Source organism: Neophocaena asiaeorientalis, unplaced genomic scaffold, assembly GCF_003031525.2.
Source record: "Neophocaena asiaeorientalis asiaeorientalis breed wild unplaced genomic scaffold, Neophocaena_asiaeorientalis_V1.1 scaffold133, whole genome shotgun sequence".
Taxonomy (NCBI): Eukaryota; Metazoa; Chordata; class Mammalia; order Artiodactyla; family Phocoenidae; genus Neophocaena; species Neophocaena asiaeorientalis.
This window is the reverse complement of record NW_020174429.1, coordinates 4224213-4241440: the sequence shown is the minus strand read 5'-3', so window position 1 is coordinate 4241440 and position 17228 is coordinate 4224213. Positions and strand designations below refer to the sequence as shown.

At 39.3% G+C, this 17228-nt stretch overlaps 1 pseudogene; it reads left to right on the top strand.

Moving 5' to 3' along the window:
• Nucleotides 1-17014, top strand: part of LOC112407483 (nitric oxide synthase-interacting protein pseudogene) — a 20756-nt pseudogene extending 3742 nt beyond the window's left edge.
• The last annotated feature ends 214 nt before the right edge of the window (nucleotides 17015-17228 follow it).

The window sequence follows — 17228 nt, the reverse complement described above, 5'->3', positions numbered from 1 at the left end:
CAGAGTCAAGGATCTGAGGGCAAGGGGCACAACCAGGATGACCATGGGTCTCAGTTTGCATGGAGCATTCACATCCAGTAGTAGCCCTGCCACTCTCAAAAGTGGCCACATTTGGAAAATAAGTTATACGTTCATTTTACATTTAGATAATACCTCAGCTCCCACAAGACTGAACTCGTTTTGTTTAATCTTACTTTCAAATTTTGACTTACATGAACTTGAATTTCTCTTCCTCATTTTCTTTTTCTTTCTGGTGATTAACACCTTTAATGTTCCAATTTACATTACAGCTCCTCATTATGTTCTGTAATGTCGCTACCCTGGGTTTTATTTTGTTGCCAGTTGCAAGACCTTATGGAAGTTACTTAACCTATCTGTGTATCAGTTTCCTAATCTTTTAAGTGGACATAATGGGTATCTACAACATGGATTTGTTATGAAAATTAAGAGAGGTTAATACATGTAAAGTGTTCAGATTAGCGCCCTGAACCTAACATACGCTAAATAAATGTTTAACTTCATCAGTAGCAATAACACCGACGATCTCTCTCTTTACCTGAACTCACATAGCATCCTCACGTGACACTTCAATTGTTCGTTAAATCTTTATTTGTGGCTTTTTTTTTTTTTTTTTTTTTGCGGTCCGCGGGCCTCTCACTGTCGTGGCCTCTCCCGTTGCGGAGCACAGGCTCCGGACGCACAGGCTCAGCGGCCATGGCTCACGGGCCCAGCCACTCTGCGGCATGTGGGATCTTCCCGGACCGGGGCACGAACCCGTGTCCCCTGCATCGGCAGGCGGACTCTCAACCACTGCGCTACCAGGGAAGCCCTATTTTGTTTTTTAATTTAATTCTAGTCCTTAATAACAGGGACTATGTCTTATTTTTGTATTCTCTAAGAACCCACCACAACGCCTTGTAAAGAGTAACAGCTCAGTAAATAAAGATGATTTACTTTAAGATAATCTTTCAAAAATAATTTGCCATTTTTAAGTAGAGCCCACAAGTAAAACAAGAACGTTATTTCCTGTGTGGGACTGCATCTCAGGGCCTCCATCTTGAGAATAAATTCCTTACAGATTGGGACAACGGGTGTAGATGTGAAAGCGATTTTTGAACCTTGAACTAACTCCTAGGAAACCAGATGAAAGCAGGTGTTTTGTTTTTTAAATGAAATATTTAAATAAAAGTTGTTTGTTGATTTTTGTCTGTTTCTCTTAAATTTGGTTTATCTCTTTAGATAATTAAATATTTTACCTGGTAGTTTCCAGGTAATAAAAGTTTAGCCATAACTTCATTCAGTGTCCAGAAATTGGTACCGTCTTAGCACTGTGCTAGGATAGTCATAGGATTAAAAACACAAAAGATAATTTCCCTTTCTTGAGAGACTTACAATCTGAAGAAAATAATTTAAAAATACAGTTTATATATCTAAATTTTAGCAATAAAGCTGTAAAAATATGGACATAAAAATAGGAGTCAAAGTATACACAGTCGTAGTTCTAAGGATATTACAGATAAATGAAAAGCTACTATTTTATTTTCTGCGCTATCCAATTTACTTCTAATTGCATACCTATTCCATAATTATTTTTTATCTTTCGAATCAAAGTACAAACTTATCAAGGACAAAAAAAATAGATATTCTCCCCTTCATTTCCAAAGAAGAGCAAACCTTAGTCAATCAGCATTAGAAGTTAGTTTAAAAATCACTACACTGAGAATAAAGTCAAGATTCTTCATAGTGTTTTTAAATGTTCCTGCTAAAATCAACACTTAGAACGACTTTCCCTGTGCTTGAAGAAAGGGGAGAACAGGTGCTGTTTCCTTAGTTCAGGAGCATCTGATTGTTTTTATACTTCTTGAGTTAATAAGAAGTGAACTTATAATCATTTGATTCAACATTACAAGTTTGATGTAAACTCAAATTTGATTTCCTGTAACACGTATATGACAAGTTAACATATTCCCTACGATAAACAGGAAAACACGCATCACAGTCTCAAAGTTAAAGGTTACATAACCATGTCTCACTGTAGTTAAAATAGATTCTACAGAACTTCCACGAGAAGGAGGCTATTTAAATCCACATATGTCACTTTTCTTGCCCATAAAACACTGCTAAAACTGTAGTAAAGAGGTAGATACTTAAGACACAAACCCCTAGAAAGTTAAATTCTAGGCCAGCAATGGAAAGAGCCAATCAATAACCAACCCGATTTACTTCCTCCAGAAATAGTGGTACCCACTGCCTCTGAAGGTTAGGAGGGAGTTAAAGGGTGTTTACAGAGCAGCTACATCATTAGATCCCTTCATCAGTGGGGAATTATCTCTCTCAACACCAACAGAACACTAGATGTTTAATTTCTGAAGAAGATAAACAGAGGGGCTCTCACAGGGCATGTTAGACCCAGTCGAGAGACTGTAATAAAAATGGGATAGGAGACAGAGAGGAAAGATTAAGAAATTCTTCACACCTAAATTTCAAAAACTGCATTTAGAATGGGAGTCAAGGTTGATTTTGAAGAAAATGTTATCTATTTCAGAATGTTTCCTCCTAGGATTTTAAAACCAGTGCATAAAATTAGCCACCCAACATCACTGTTAAAAGGTAGAAGTTAGAGGGTATTTTTTACAAAAGCTACAAGTTCAGATATTTGTAACCTCAACAGTAGCCAAGGACTCAACTGCACATCTCTCCCACTTTCTCCAACACATCTTCCAGGTGCAACAAACACCCACCCACACCAGGGTGCCACAGGTGAAAAAGCTGAGAGATGGAGAAGAAAAGATACTACAATGAAGGAAAAAATCATTTAAAAAAGTATGTGATATTAACAAAAACAGAAACTGTCCTAACTAAAATTTAATGATTTAATGAGGCTAGGGTTTTTAAATATATATTTCAAATAATTTAATCACACCATGTATTCTATGAACAAATGGAACAGAATTAGAAATCAATAATAAAAGGAAATTAGAGAAATTCACAAACATATGCATGTGAAGCAATATACCCTAAAGGGATCAAGGACGACATCGCAAAGGAAATCAGAAAATACTTGGAGACAAATAAAAACAAAACTCAACAAACCCAAACATAATGGGATGCAGCTAAAGAAGTGTGGAGGAAAACTTATAGCTATAAATGCCTATATTTATTTTTAATTTTTATTAGTTTCAAGTGTAAAACAGAGCGATTCGATATTTTTAGACATGATGAAATGATCACCTCAATAAGCCCAGTTACCATCCCATCGCCATACAAAGCTGTTATAATATTACTATGTTCCCTATGTATACATAACATTCCTGTGACTTACCTACTGTAATAGCTGGAAGTTTATACCTCTTAATCTGCTTCACCTATTTTGTCCATCCCTCTATCCCACCTTCCCCTCCTCTACAAACTATCAGTTTGTCCTCTATATCTATGAGCCCGTTTTGTTTCTTCACTTGTTTTGTTTTTGAGACTCCACATACAAGTGAAATCATACAGTATTTGTTTTTCTGTGAATTATTTCACTTAACATACTACCCTCCAGATCCATCCATGTTGCTGTAAGTGGCAAGATTTTACTATTTTTATGGCTGGGTAATATTCCACTGTATATACATGCCACATCATTTTCATCCATTCATCAACCAACAGACAGGTACCCAGGCTTCAAACTATACTACAAGGCTACAGTAATCAAAGCAGTATGACACTGACACAAAAACAGAAACATAGATCAATAGAACATAATAGAGAATCCAGAAATAAACTCACACACATATGGTCAATTAATCTACAACAAAGGAGGAAAGAATATTCAATGGGGAAATTCAGTAAATGGTTTTGGGAAAAATGGACAGCTGTATGCAGAAGAATGAAACTGTACCACTTTCTTACACCACATATAAAATTAAACTCAAAATAGATTTAAGACATGAATGTAAGACCTGAAACAACAAAAATCTTGGAAAACAACATAGGCAGTAACCTCTTTGACATCAGCCTTAGCAATATAGTTTTGGATCTGTCACCTCGGGCAAAGCAAAGAAAGCAAAAATATACAAAGGGACTACATCAAGCTAAAAAGCTTTTGCACAGCAAAGGAAATTACCAACAAAATGAAAAGGTAGCCTACTGAATGGGTTAAAATATTTGCAAACGGTATATCTGACAAGGGATTGATATCCAAAATATATGAAGAATTCATACAATTCAATATAAAAAAGCAAATAACCCAACTTAAAAATGGACAGGGGACCTGAAATAGACACTTTTCCAAAAAAGACATACAGATAGCCAACAGGTACATGTAAAGGTGCTCAATATCACAAATCATCAGGGGAACGAAAATCAAAACCAGAAGGAGCTATCACCTCACACCTGTCAGAATGATTATTGTCAAAGAGACAAGAAGCAACAAGGTTTGGTGAAAATATGGAGAAAAGGAAACTCTCGCGCACTGTTGGTGAGAATGTAAATTACTGCAGCCACTATGGAAAAAAGCATTGAGGTTCCTCAAAAAACTAAAAACAGAACTACCATACAATCCAGCAATCCCAATTCTGAATATTTATCTGAGGAAAATGAAAACACTAATTTGAAAAGATACATGCACACCTATGTTCATTACAGCACTATTTACAATAGCCAAGATGTGGAGGGTATCATTTTCTTAATAGCTCATCCTCTGGTGCTTCTCTTCAAAGAACCTAAGTATTAGTTTGGAAGAGTGTTTTTATACAATTCTTCAAATTATCTTTGTTTAGCCTTGAACACCAAGACTCAAGAACCAGAGGAATAAAGGGAGGGGGTGGCAATCACACGGGGAAAGTAACTTCCAGGAGCCCATCTGAATGGGAGAGTTTGCTCTTTACTCAAGGGTCATTTGGTGGCATGGAGAAGAAAGGAAGCTGCTGTGAGACCTTTTAGTGGTTCAGATGCTGCCCTACTCTGCTGTGTCAATGTCTTAAAGTGCTGCCCTGGACAGAGTAGGGGAGAAATACTCTTCACTTTAATTTTGGTGCTTTGAAACAATCCCCTTTCATGGAGCCAGTAGGATTCTACATCCCGTATACCTGTCTTGACGTATTATACAACTGAAGAACAACAGTAAAATATGGTCTCAGTAAGGCATCTGCTCAAGATGTATAAGAAGGCAGTGTTTCTTATTTTGTACGTCTGGGTGAAATTGAGTCACTGAAGAAACTGTGAAGAGCACAGAGCTTTAATATACAGGGAAACTTAGATCTATCTTAAAAATTGGGGATTATTTTATCTGCAGATTTATGATTGATTATTTGGAAAAAGATGGAAGAATCTTTTCCCCAGATTCTACCTCATCTTTGCAAATACTAAGGTACATGGCGAGTTCCTTGAGTAGTAACTCTGCATCACTCTTAATATCCAAACAGCTGGAAGGAAATTTAAAGGTCAACTATTCTGATCACTCATATAACATATAATAACTACACAGCACTCCTGACACACAGCCATAACTGCTGAAAATTATTCACAAGCAGGAAACTTACTACCTCAAAAAGCCATTCAGTCCATGTTTGGGCACTCCAATAGTTAGAACAGACTTTCCGGACTTTCTCAGCATAATATCCATTTAATACCAAAGGCAGTACTTCTAAGGAACAGATAGCTAAATGTGACTACCTTTAAAAATAATAATAAATCTAGCAAAAATATCCTTGCATCTGTAAGGATAGGTTAGGTTATGCTGCAGTAATACACAACCCCCAAATCTTAGGAGTTCAATACAACAAAGGTTTATTTTGTTTACACGTTTTGCAAGTAGGAGGTACCACTCATCTTTGTCACTTGGGGACGCAGGCTGACATTGTCTCCATCTCTGCCATCATCACAGGCTGCCACGATCAATGCAGAAGAGGGAGCTGCACAGTGGCTGCTGAAGCATTTATGTGCCCACAAATAACATGATGGCTATTGCTCACGTTACAGTGAGTCATAGGACTGTGCTTAACTTCAAAGAGGGTAGGAAAGTGCAGAGAGCTCAAAATGTTTGGGGAGCAGACCTGATCATTACTTTTCTGGGTAAAAAGCGAAATATTACAGATAACGTTAAATGACAGAGGACTAATTAGGTAAAACTACTCAAAATACACACGTCACAAAGATTTGCTATCCTTTATGTATGGAAAACTTTTAGAACTCAATTAAAAAAAAAGAGAGAGAGAGAGAGCGTTAACTCCAATATATGATTGAATAAAGGGCCTGGAAAGAAAGGACTGAAAAGCAGAGAGAATATTTTAACAGATATAGCCAAATACTCAACCTCACTGGTAATGGAAGACTGATACAGTACGTGTAAAAATAAAAGCTAATACTTATTGAATAACTGCACTGTGTCAGGCACTGTGCTTACAATTTATACACATTATCTGAATATTTCCCCAACCTTGCTACAAGGTGAGTACCATTTATTAATCCACTTTAGAGATGAGGCTATTAAATAAACTTCCTGGGGTCATGCAGCTTGCAATTATGGAGCTGCATTTCAAATCCAGGTGTGTCTGACTCCATGATAGGTACTAACCTCTAATCCATATTTAAATATGAGTGAAAATTATAATATGAATGAAAATTACAGTTTTCACCCAGTTTTTAAAGTTACAATGCCAGCATTGAAAAAAGAATGAAATCTGATGGATAGTGTAGGTACAAATTCTTAAAATCTTTCCAGAGAATATTTAAATTGTAAAAAAATATTCCCTGTGCACACACTGAGTCATCAATTCTACTTGTAGTAATCAAATAGCTCACTAAAATATAAGGAAATAATCATAGTTGGAAGCAAAGACACACTGAGGGCCAATTCTGAAAGCAGGAGCAACAGAGTTCCTGTCCTTATGGCACTTTCAATCCTGCAGTAATAATGAAAATATCAAAGTCACTCTCCTTATTCAGAAAAGCTCAGGCACGGAAGGTACCCACTAAACCACATCTGTGTTATCCATTGTGTCCAAACTAGATTCTCTGTACAAAAAATCTAATAAACTCATTTGGTTTTCTTGTGTGATTTGCTCCCACTTTTTTGTCAATTCTACTATGTCAATGTTTCACCACTGCCCAGATTCCTCCAACATTTACTGAGCACACTGTGTAAAGTACTGGGGAAAACTAGATAAACAGATAAATCACAGCTCCTCTTTTCAGAGTGTTTAGCCTAATGGAGATTTTCCACGCAATATGGAAAAATGCTCTGATATTACATATTACCTGGGGTACAAAGAGACAGGGAAGGCCTCTACCCCATCCTCAAGCAGTCAAGGAAGACTTCCTGGAGGAAGAGGTGAATGATTTATTAGAGGTAATTTAATTGAGGTAAGGATAGGTTTGAGTTAGCCAGGTGAGAAAGGTTAACAGTCATCCAGGCCAGGGAAGCAGAATAAACAAAGCCATAGAGGCATGAAATGGCATCACAGGGGTTCATTGAGCCAAACTTTTGTGGTCTTATCTGTGGGTGTGACTTTGAAACTCCTGGTGCTAAACTTCGGAGGAGAAATAAAATAGGAAAACTTGCACCTTGTTATCTCTAGCCTGTTAGTAAGACTGTCATTCCATAAAAGGTTAAAAAATTGTCTCATGACTATGTTTTTTCTTGTCGCTGCTCGCCTTAAATTCAATACAACACCACGCATATTGATTTGGGATTTGAACGTGCTATATATTTAAAGAAAAGGGCAGGCCGAAAATGTGAGGTGATAAATCAAAAGCTACCAGAACCTCTGCACTTAACGGGCAAAAACAGGAGGTCCCTTTTAAAGGCGAATGTTGTTTACTGATATGACGAATGGGCTTTAAACTCCATTCCTCTGAGCATTCTTTTTATTATGACTATTAAACGATGGTTGCAAATGAGCCGCATTACTTCCCACTGAGACTCATTCCAGGGGTGTGGAGGTGAAAGGCTGCCCAGCCTGGGAGAACTTTGCTGGCTTTTCTCTAATGTGCAGTGACCGCTGAAAGCACTGTTGACTCATCAAGAGCCTATCCTTTGTAAGAAAGAGAGCATTGACCTTAAGAAACCAGAAGAAACATGAATTTTAAAGAGGTACCCAAGACAATTACAAACTGGGATCATGAAACTGTACACCTGGGATTAATACGACATAGTGAAAACCATTCTCCAATTTCACAGGCATCTTTGTGGAATCATAAAGCCGTTTATATAAAAATTATAGGAGAATACAACCAGATATTTATAGTTACTTAAAATTTTTATTTTGAGACAATTGCATATTCCTACGCAGTTTGAAAAAGTGAAAGCAGCTCTTATGCCCCTTCCCCCTTTGCCCATTTCTGTTCCCCTCTAACCTTAAAAGAACTTAATTATAGGAATGAGATCACTAAACAATTGAAACTAACTTGGACTTATGCTCTCCTGAAGGCACACCATGCCTTGTCTAACCTATTGATTCTTTTCCTAGATAAAAAGAAGGAAGAATGAGGAATTAAGTGGCTAAAAACTGACTTGCTCTCCACCCCGCAACAGCCCCCTCAGTAGTCCTGCGGGCAGATCACGCAGGCAAGATAACAAGTGAAGGAAGTCAGCCAGTCTGCACTAAATGGAGAATGATGCAAAAGCCAACCTCCCGCCTCGATGATTCACTGAGATTCTTCCCCCTCATGTTTCCCTTTAGAAACTGTCATGGCTGAGCAGAATTTTTGGAGTCGGTCTCTGGACACGAGTCCACCATCTCCCCAGATTGCCGAATTTTCCTATCAAAGCACCTTTCCTTTCTACTGACACTTGCCTCTCAAATGATTGGCTTATGAGCAGCGAGTGGCCGAAGCTGGGTTTGGTTATAAAAGTAGTACAGAGAGATACCATGTCCCCTTTACCCTCATGCTCCCAATGATGACATCTTCCGAATCTCTAGTACAATGTCACGACCAGGATACTGACGTTAATGCAGTCAAGATACAGAACATTTCCATCACAAGAAAGATTCCTCATCTCGCCCTTTTATAGCCACACCCACTTCCCTCACATTCCCCTCTACACTCTACTCCCCCTTCCTCCACTGTCTTTAATCTCTGGCAACCACTGATCTGCCCTCCGTTTCAGTAATTTCGTCGTTTCAAGAAAGTTACATAAACGGAATCATACCTGGTACAATTCTTTGGGATTGATTTTTGGCCCAAGCATGATTCTCTGGAGATCCATCCAAGTTGCTGTGTGTATCAATAGGGTGTTGCTTTTTACTGTTGAGAAGTATTTCATGGTATGGATGTACCACAGTCTGTTTAATTGTTCATCAATTGAAAGACAGTTAGGTTGTTTCCAGTTTCTGGCTATTACCAAAAAAGCTATGAAAACTTTTATCAGTTTTTTATGTAAACATAAGTTTTCTATTTCTCTTGAATAAATATCCAGGAGTGCAATTGCTGGATCATACAGTAGTTGGATGTTTAGTTTTTTAAGAAACCGTCAAATTGTCCTCCAGAGTGGCTATACTGTTACATTCCTCCCAGTAATGTATGAATGACGCAGTTTCTCTACACCCCTGTAAGCATTTGGTGTTCTCATTAATTTTTATTAAAATAACTCTAATAGTAAGTAGTTATGTCTTATTATGGCTTTAAGTTGCATCTACCTGATAGGTAATAATGTTAAATATATTTTCTTGTGCTTTTCTGTCATGTGTACATCCTCTTTGGAGAAATGTCTCTTCAAGTCTATTGCCCATTTTCTAATTGAATTATTTGTTTGTTTTTACTACTGAGATTTAAGAGTCCTTTATATATTCTAGATACTCATCTTGGATAGTGGTTAGCAAATATTTTTAGCTTCTTTTCAGCCTTTTAACAGCACATTTCATAGAGCAAAAGTTGTTAATTTGATCAAGTCCAATACACCAATTTTTCTTTTTATGCGTAGTTCCACTGGTGTCACGTCTAAGGACTCCTTGCTTCACCCTAGATCCTAAGGATTTTCTCCTATATTTTTGAAAAGAACTCTTACACTTTTACATTTTATATGATACATTTATGATACACTTTGGTTTCAATTTTTATAAGGTACGATGTTGAAGCTTTATGATTGTTTTCTTGCTTATGGATGTCCAATTGCTCTAGTACCATTTGTTGGAAAGGCTATCCTTCCCCTATTGAATGGCTTTTGCAAATTTGTCAAAGCTGGGCTTATTTGTCTCCGTCTATTTTTGAACCCTTCTGTTTCACTGATTCACTTGTCTATCCCTTCTCCAAGTAGCTTTGATCACCAAGCTATTATTAATTGAGTAGACATTCTTTCCCCTTTATTCTTCTTTCTTAAAACTGTTTTAGCCATTCTAGTTCCTTACCTTTCCATTTAAATTTCATGGTTTTTTTCTACATACCCCCCCAAAATCTTGTTAGGACTTTAAAAGAAAGTGCATTAAACCTGTATATCAATTTGGGAAGAACTGGAACCTTTACTATGTTGAGTTTTCCAATCTCCATTTATTTAGCTCTTTGCTTTCTTTCATCACCCTGAGGCCCTCCTGGTTTCTGATGCTGAGGCAGATAATACTGAATCTTAATTTCAGGACTTACACCACAGTAATGTCCAGGGTTTTTTGTTGTATTTCATATGAGAATAGGGAAAAAAAAAAACATCTACTCCATGTTCCTGGAAGTGGTCTTTATAACTTAACCATACAATTGCTAAAGAAGTTTTAACCTCTTCACTAGTATGCCACAGAGCACCGTGATATAGCCCAACTGCTTTCTCCCTCTAAGCAAATGATATTGTTGTCCATATTTACCAAATATTTAACTCTTGTTTATAGTATAATTCACTCCTTTGCGCCAGTGCTAAGTAACCACCTACTTACCCCTCTAATATTTTTCCATTTTTCCCCCAAACCACTGGAAACTTTATTACAAAGAACTAGAGTGGCTTGCCTCGTTTTGCAGTCTGCCCACTGCAGAACTACAAATACTTGGGGGACAAGAAGCTGATTAAAGATCAATCTTAAGTGAAGTAAAACAACTTTGGAATCTCAAAGGGAAAAGAACATTTAATTTGCCAACCAACCAACGAGAAAATCTACTTACAACTTTACAGAATCCCTCAGTTTCTCAAAACGCGAGGTCGTATTAATAACAGCACACTGGATTAAAGACTAGTAGTTAATAAGCATAAAGCAAATATATAATGGTAACATTTTTGGCTTAAGAAAGCTATTAATTTATGCCAAAATTATTTTTAGGCGCTATTTAAGAGTCAATTTAAGCTGAATCTGCTAGAAGATATGGATTTTTCCTATGTATTTCTCTATTTACTTAGTAAAATTGGTGTTAATAAGGAAACAACTTTATTTTAACATGCAAAGTAACATATTCTCCTTCTAGTGTATGATGATGATATAAAAACCCCAAAGAATAAGATGTTCAAGGCTAAACTACATTAACAGGAGCATTACTAATTCTGGAAATTACAAAACCTGGATCTACAAATAACAAGTAGTCAAATTTAATACTTCTAATTTCATAAATGTTAAGCTGTTCCTCGAGAAAAATATGGGAGCAAAAAAAGGAAGGGAGGGAAAGAGAGCAAGAACAAAGGGGAAATATTGGGTGTAGGAATTATCTAGTCTACAGGCAGATTTAAATGCAACTGTTTCTGAGTGCCAGGAACCAAGCACTATCCTGGCAGGAAGCATGTGCTCAACATATGTTTTCTGACTACCACCAAGTTGAAGAAAAAAAGTAGTTTTGGTTCCTCTTCTCTGAATTATCTTTCTTCTGAGGTCTGACGAATTTCAGGGAAAATAACATTGTCACTTTTAAGGTATTTTGAGATTTCCTCCAATTCTTGATTCTAACATTATATTTTCTTCTCTCTTTTTTTAAGAATCCCAAAGCTTTCCTTACCTGGTTCAATATGAGAATACCTATAAGTACATTATCTTCTGTCAAAGTAGGAAGCCTTAACTGAGTAGACAGTAGCTCCCTGAATAGTGGGTTTAGGGTGCTACTGGGTAACTGCATGTCACGTTTACTATAACCATGAGATGAATATGACAGGTATAAGCCATCGTAATTTACAATGGGGACAGAAGCAGAGAGAGGTTAAAATGCCAAAAGGAGTACAAACAACTGAATATAGACCAAACTCTAGCCTCTTGACTCCCCACCTAGAGTTTTCTCCATCTAGATTCTTATTTCTTTAACCAAGAGAGGAGACAGGGGACTCCTGGAAAGGTCATAAGGATTCTGAGAGGCATCCTGGAATCCACACATAGAAGTACTAATCACAGTCTGAAGACCTAATAAACATCTCGCACATGTACGTACAGCCATTCTCATACACACACACACACACACACACACACACACATGTGCATTTTCAATTACCTAAATATAAGTTCATTTTAAGATGTTACTGAATACCTATTACTTATGTACATTCCAAGGTGTTGGGGAGGAAGAAAATTTCCTTTACCCTTCTAGATTCTTCTGGCTGGTCTAAGAATCAAATTGACATGAGACAGCTTAACAGGAACAAAACCAAACAAAAGTTTAACAACATGTATACATGAGAAAGACCCAGGAAAACCAAGTAACTGGCCAATCTGGCTGAAGCCCTCACCTTAAATACCATCCTCAGCTGAAGACAAAAGAGGATGCTGAGGATGAGTCAGTTATGGGAGGAGAAGCCCAGTAAACAAGGGTAAGGTTGTTACATGAATTTAGGTCCGCGTCTTCCCCACTGATAAGAGTTTCTAGAGATTTGGTCATTCTCCTCTTCCAGGTACCAAGAGGGAGACACCCTTACAAGTGGAGATTTCCCTTACAAACGTAAATGTTTCTTACAAAAGGGTACCTCCTACTTGGTGTTCAGTTTTTCCCATGTCTGCTGTATCTTAGAAAACAAGCAGTTTCAAATAATATGCCAAAGAGACACATTGTAGGGTCGTAAATTCTCCTCCCCTACAAAGGCAATACGAACTAAAAGGCACTGGAAATCTTAAATGAATACATTTTTTAGTGTCAAAGAGGGTCTCTAAACTTAAAAAGCAAGGGAACCCGTGTTCCAATAATTTTCTGTAAACCAATAATTTTCTGTAAATAAAGGTGCTCACAAATTAGCACCTGGAGAAGCGGGAGCAGAATGTTGGTATCTGGTAAGGGAAACCTAGTCAGCATTCTGCTGCCAGTGATATCCTATGTACTATCGCCAGTGAAAAGAAAAGATAGACAGGGAAAGGATTCTACAGCTCTTCTCTATGCTAGTTCCAAAAAAGGCCATAAGGCAAGGAGTTCTCCTGGTTTGTACTCAGTTTACCAATGCCCGGAATATGTTGGTGGATTAAGTGTCTTTTCCTTTACAAATCTGTTTTACAGAAAGAATGATAGGCTGCGAACTACACCCAGCAGGAACAGAAAATCAGCCGTAAGACCGGCAATAATAACAATAATGCTACATTTAAGCAAGGTACCCCCATAAAACCACAGAAACAGAGGGACAATTCTAAATGACCCATTAATATTTTCGCCCTACCACACAGCACATTTCTCCTGTGCTTAAAACATGTTTGAACATTAACAATAACAGCTGCATCTTAAATTTAGTGGCATCATTTAATTTTAGGTGTGTGCATTAGTAGAGGATTCAAGCTACCCTGTCTCAAGCGAATTACTGGAAAAAAAGGAGAAAGGGGGCTGCTGCCTGGGCTTTGTGTTCACAGCAATTAGTTTTAACTGTCTGGAATCTGACTTTAAATAATTTTATAGCTTGGGCGAGATCTCTGCCATTTACCATGTGTGCCCTTCCTATTTTTATGGAAACCAGGACCTCATTCTGAGGCTCTTGCCTGTCAGAGCTGCAGGTGAAGGCCAGCTGGGGCCAGCGGCACTTTGTGTGAATATTAGCATCTGAAGAGGGTTTCTGGAGGCCTTGTGTCTTTGGGGACGTAACGCTCTAAGTCAGATGCAATAGCCTTGCCTCTAAGTTGCCTTGCCAGCAAATACAAATCCTAAGAAATGAGCAGTCTGGGCCTGGTGGCTTGTCTTCAGAAAAGGGTCTTGGGTGAGGTTTTAGGGTAAGGGGGAATGAGAGGGAAAACGGGAGCAAGGCTCCTGCCGGTCAGAGGCTGTGTGCTCTGGCAGAGTGACTGAAGTTCATTAACAATTATCTCCAGCTCCCCACAGCTGTGTGTACAAGATTTCATATATGACACATGCTGCCTTTGATTAATGGGTGTAACAGTATCTCTGTGACGGGAAATGTTGGCTTGTGGAAAATCATAGCAAATCACAGTCTGCCAAAAAGATACTTGTGAAAATCTTTCCTGTGTCAAATATAAATGCAGACTACACACAGAGAAACCAAAGACTAATTAATTCCTGCACTAAAGGAAAGAGAGTTAATCCAGTTTCCAGTATCCTGAAACCTGTAATCCTTACGAAGGCAAATCTTCCAGGAAGAACACCAAAAATGACACACGTGAAAAACCTTCAACTGCAGGGGAAGCTTTTTATAGGAAGAAAAAGGTTAGCAGGCTTGTATTTCCACCCACCCACTAAAACAAAGAGGTGTTTCTTGACCTTTATTCCTACCACCTACCTGAAAATTACACCCAATCTATTTAAGACTCTACCTAATTGAAGTCTTAGGATCACAAATAAATCATTAGCACATTCCAATTAATTGAAAATAAGAAGTCTGCATTTGGTAGATTCAAACAGAGTTATAAAACCAAAACTTTTATTTCTGTAAGGAACTTTAGTGGTCATAAAAACAATTTCTCCTTATCTTGCAGGATAAAACTGAGGGCTAACATGTGGAAGCAATTGGAAAATGCCCAGATTTGCTGGGGACTGAATGCCAGGTGATACTTGAATAGAAAAGGGGAGAAGGTGACAGAGTATGTTTTGAGTACTATACAAGTTTAGCATTTTTGCCTTCTTAATTAATAGCTTTAAAAATCAAAAATATAGGGCTTCGCTGGTGGCGCAGTTGTTGAGAGTCCGCCTGTCGATGCAGGGGACACGGGTTCATGCCCCGGTCCGGGAGGATCCCACATGCCGCAGAGCGGCTGGGCCCGTGAGCCATGGCCGCTGAGCCTGCGCGTCTGGAGCCTGTGCTCTGCAACGGGAGAGGCGGCAGCGGTGAGAGGCCCGGGTACCGCAAAAAAAAAAAAAAAAGAAGAAAGAAATCAAAAATATATAGCATACAGAGTTTAAACAAGTATAAGCTGAAGAACCTTGACTAGTCCACTCACCTTTGGAAGCTCTCACTCTGACTCTCCCTGATGACACCCTTTTCTCATTTTGTGTTATGGAGGAAAGGGCAAGGAACTCTTCTGAATTTTATTTTCATCATTCCTCTGTTTTTATTTGGAGTTTTATCACTTACATGTTCTCCAATTAACAGGCGTGATTTCATACTATAGGCATTAACAATATGCTTTTTTCCCGTTTTTGAGATTTATCATGTTCATGCTAATTCACACTGCTACATTAGTTTTCACTGCTGTATAATATTCAAGTGTATAACAATGCCATACTTTGTCCATCTTCCTACTCTGTGAATAAATGAAACCTAGCTATTTGGGCCGAGAGCTAGGATGACCTGAGACAACATAACATTAGTTGTTTGCTCAAGAAGAGCCTTGTGCAGAAAGATAAGACTACAACCTGAGAAACAGCTTCACTAGTATCGTCAGGAAATTCTTGCAGTTCACTTTATCCAGGCAAATAATTTGCATATTTGGAAAAACACCTCTTTTAAAAGTACAAGAGTCTGATCATCTGGACACAGGATGAGCTTATCAGAACAAAGGCATTTAAAAAATTACTCTATTAACCCCAAAGGCAAGAAAATAGGGGAGGATGATCCAAGCAAAGATGGGACAAATAGAAAACGACTAGCGGGATGGTAGATTTAAATCCAACCCTGTCGATAATAATATTACATGTAAATTGTCTAAACGTAAAAAACAGAGACGGTCAAACAAGATAAAAATCAAGAACTAATCATCATCCACAAAATACCAACTTTTAATATAAAGAATAAATAAGTTAACAGTAAAGGGATGGAAAAAGATATAGCATGAAAACACCAGTCAAAAGAAAGCTGGCTAAATTAACCTAAGATGCAATTCTCTGGTTTCTTTCTGGTTTAAGGGCACATCTGAAGAAGCCAGGAAGAAAAAAGGAGTCGTTTGTAAGGAAGACACAGCTCTGCAACAGCAGCACTGCAGGGCCCGCACACTCACCATGACAAGGAGGACACAGAGGCCTCGGGCTACGGAACCCAGAACGTTCGACTGGGCCGGGATGCCGTCCAGGACTTCAACTGCTGAGGCGTCACTCTGCAGCCCTGCCCCGATCTCACCATCACACCAGACGGCTTCCTGGATGAGTGAAGCAATCCTGGAGTACATTTTGCACCAAAAGGAGAACGCCCAGCAGATGAAGGCCGGCCAGAAGCAGCTGGGCCACCTGCGGTGCCAAGAGCACAAAGAGCGGCAGTGGCCGGGGTGAAAGACCAGGTGCGGGGCTTCCTGGAGGGGGTGGCCATCGTGAGCCGACCTCTCAACCCCTTCACGCCCAGGGCTGCCTCGGGGAATCGCTCAAATGATGCCTGACCCCGGGGGGCAAGCGCAGCCCTGCAAGCAAGGACGAGGGCAAAGTTCTACCCAGCTTCTGGATCCAGTCACTGACCCCGGAAGCCAAGGCCACCACGCTGGAGAAGCTGTCGTGTACAGTGACCTGCCCCACATCGCAGCAGCTGCTATGCACGACGGCCCTGACGGCCCTGCGCTTCACGCCGCCGGGAGGCTGTGTGGACCACGCGGGGCTCGCCACGCACCATGACCAGGACAACCCAACAACGCCACGCCTGCGCAGTCCTGCAGCCCTCCAGGTGCCGCGGTCACATTTGAGTGCAGTGGAGAAGCTGATTCAGAAGGACGTGATGGACGCAATGACGGGAAGGAAGCTCACTAACCAGATATGGTGGCTGCAGAGGGACACTACCGGCTTTGCAAGATGAGAAATCAAATCGCCGCCGGTGATGTAGGCCTGAGTGTGCTGGAGACCAAATAAATGGGCCGAGACGACAGGGAGAAAACCTCTGCAACTAGATTGCCCGAGTACAAACCGTGGTTCACTGCTAACTCGCTTGAGTAAATTACCTTAACCCTGAGGGGGGGCGGGGGCGGGGCCCCAGGAGGGATTGGTTCCAGGACCCCTATAACCAAAATCCA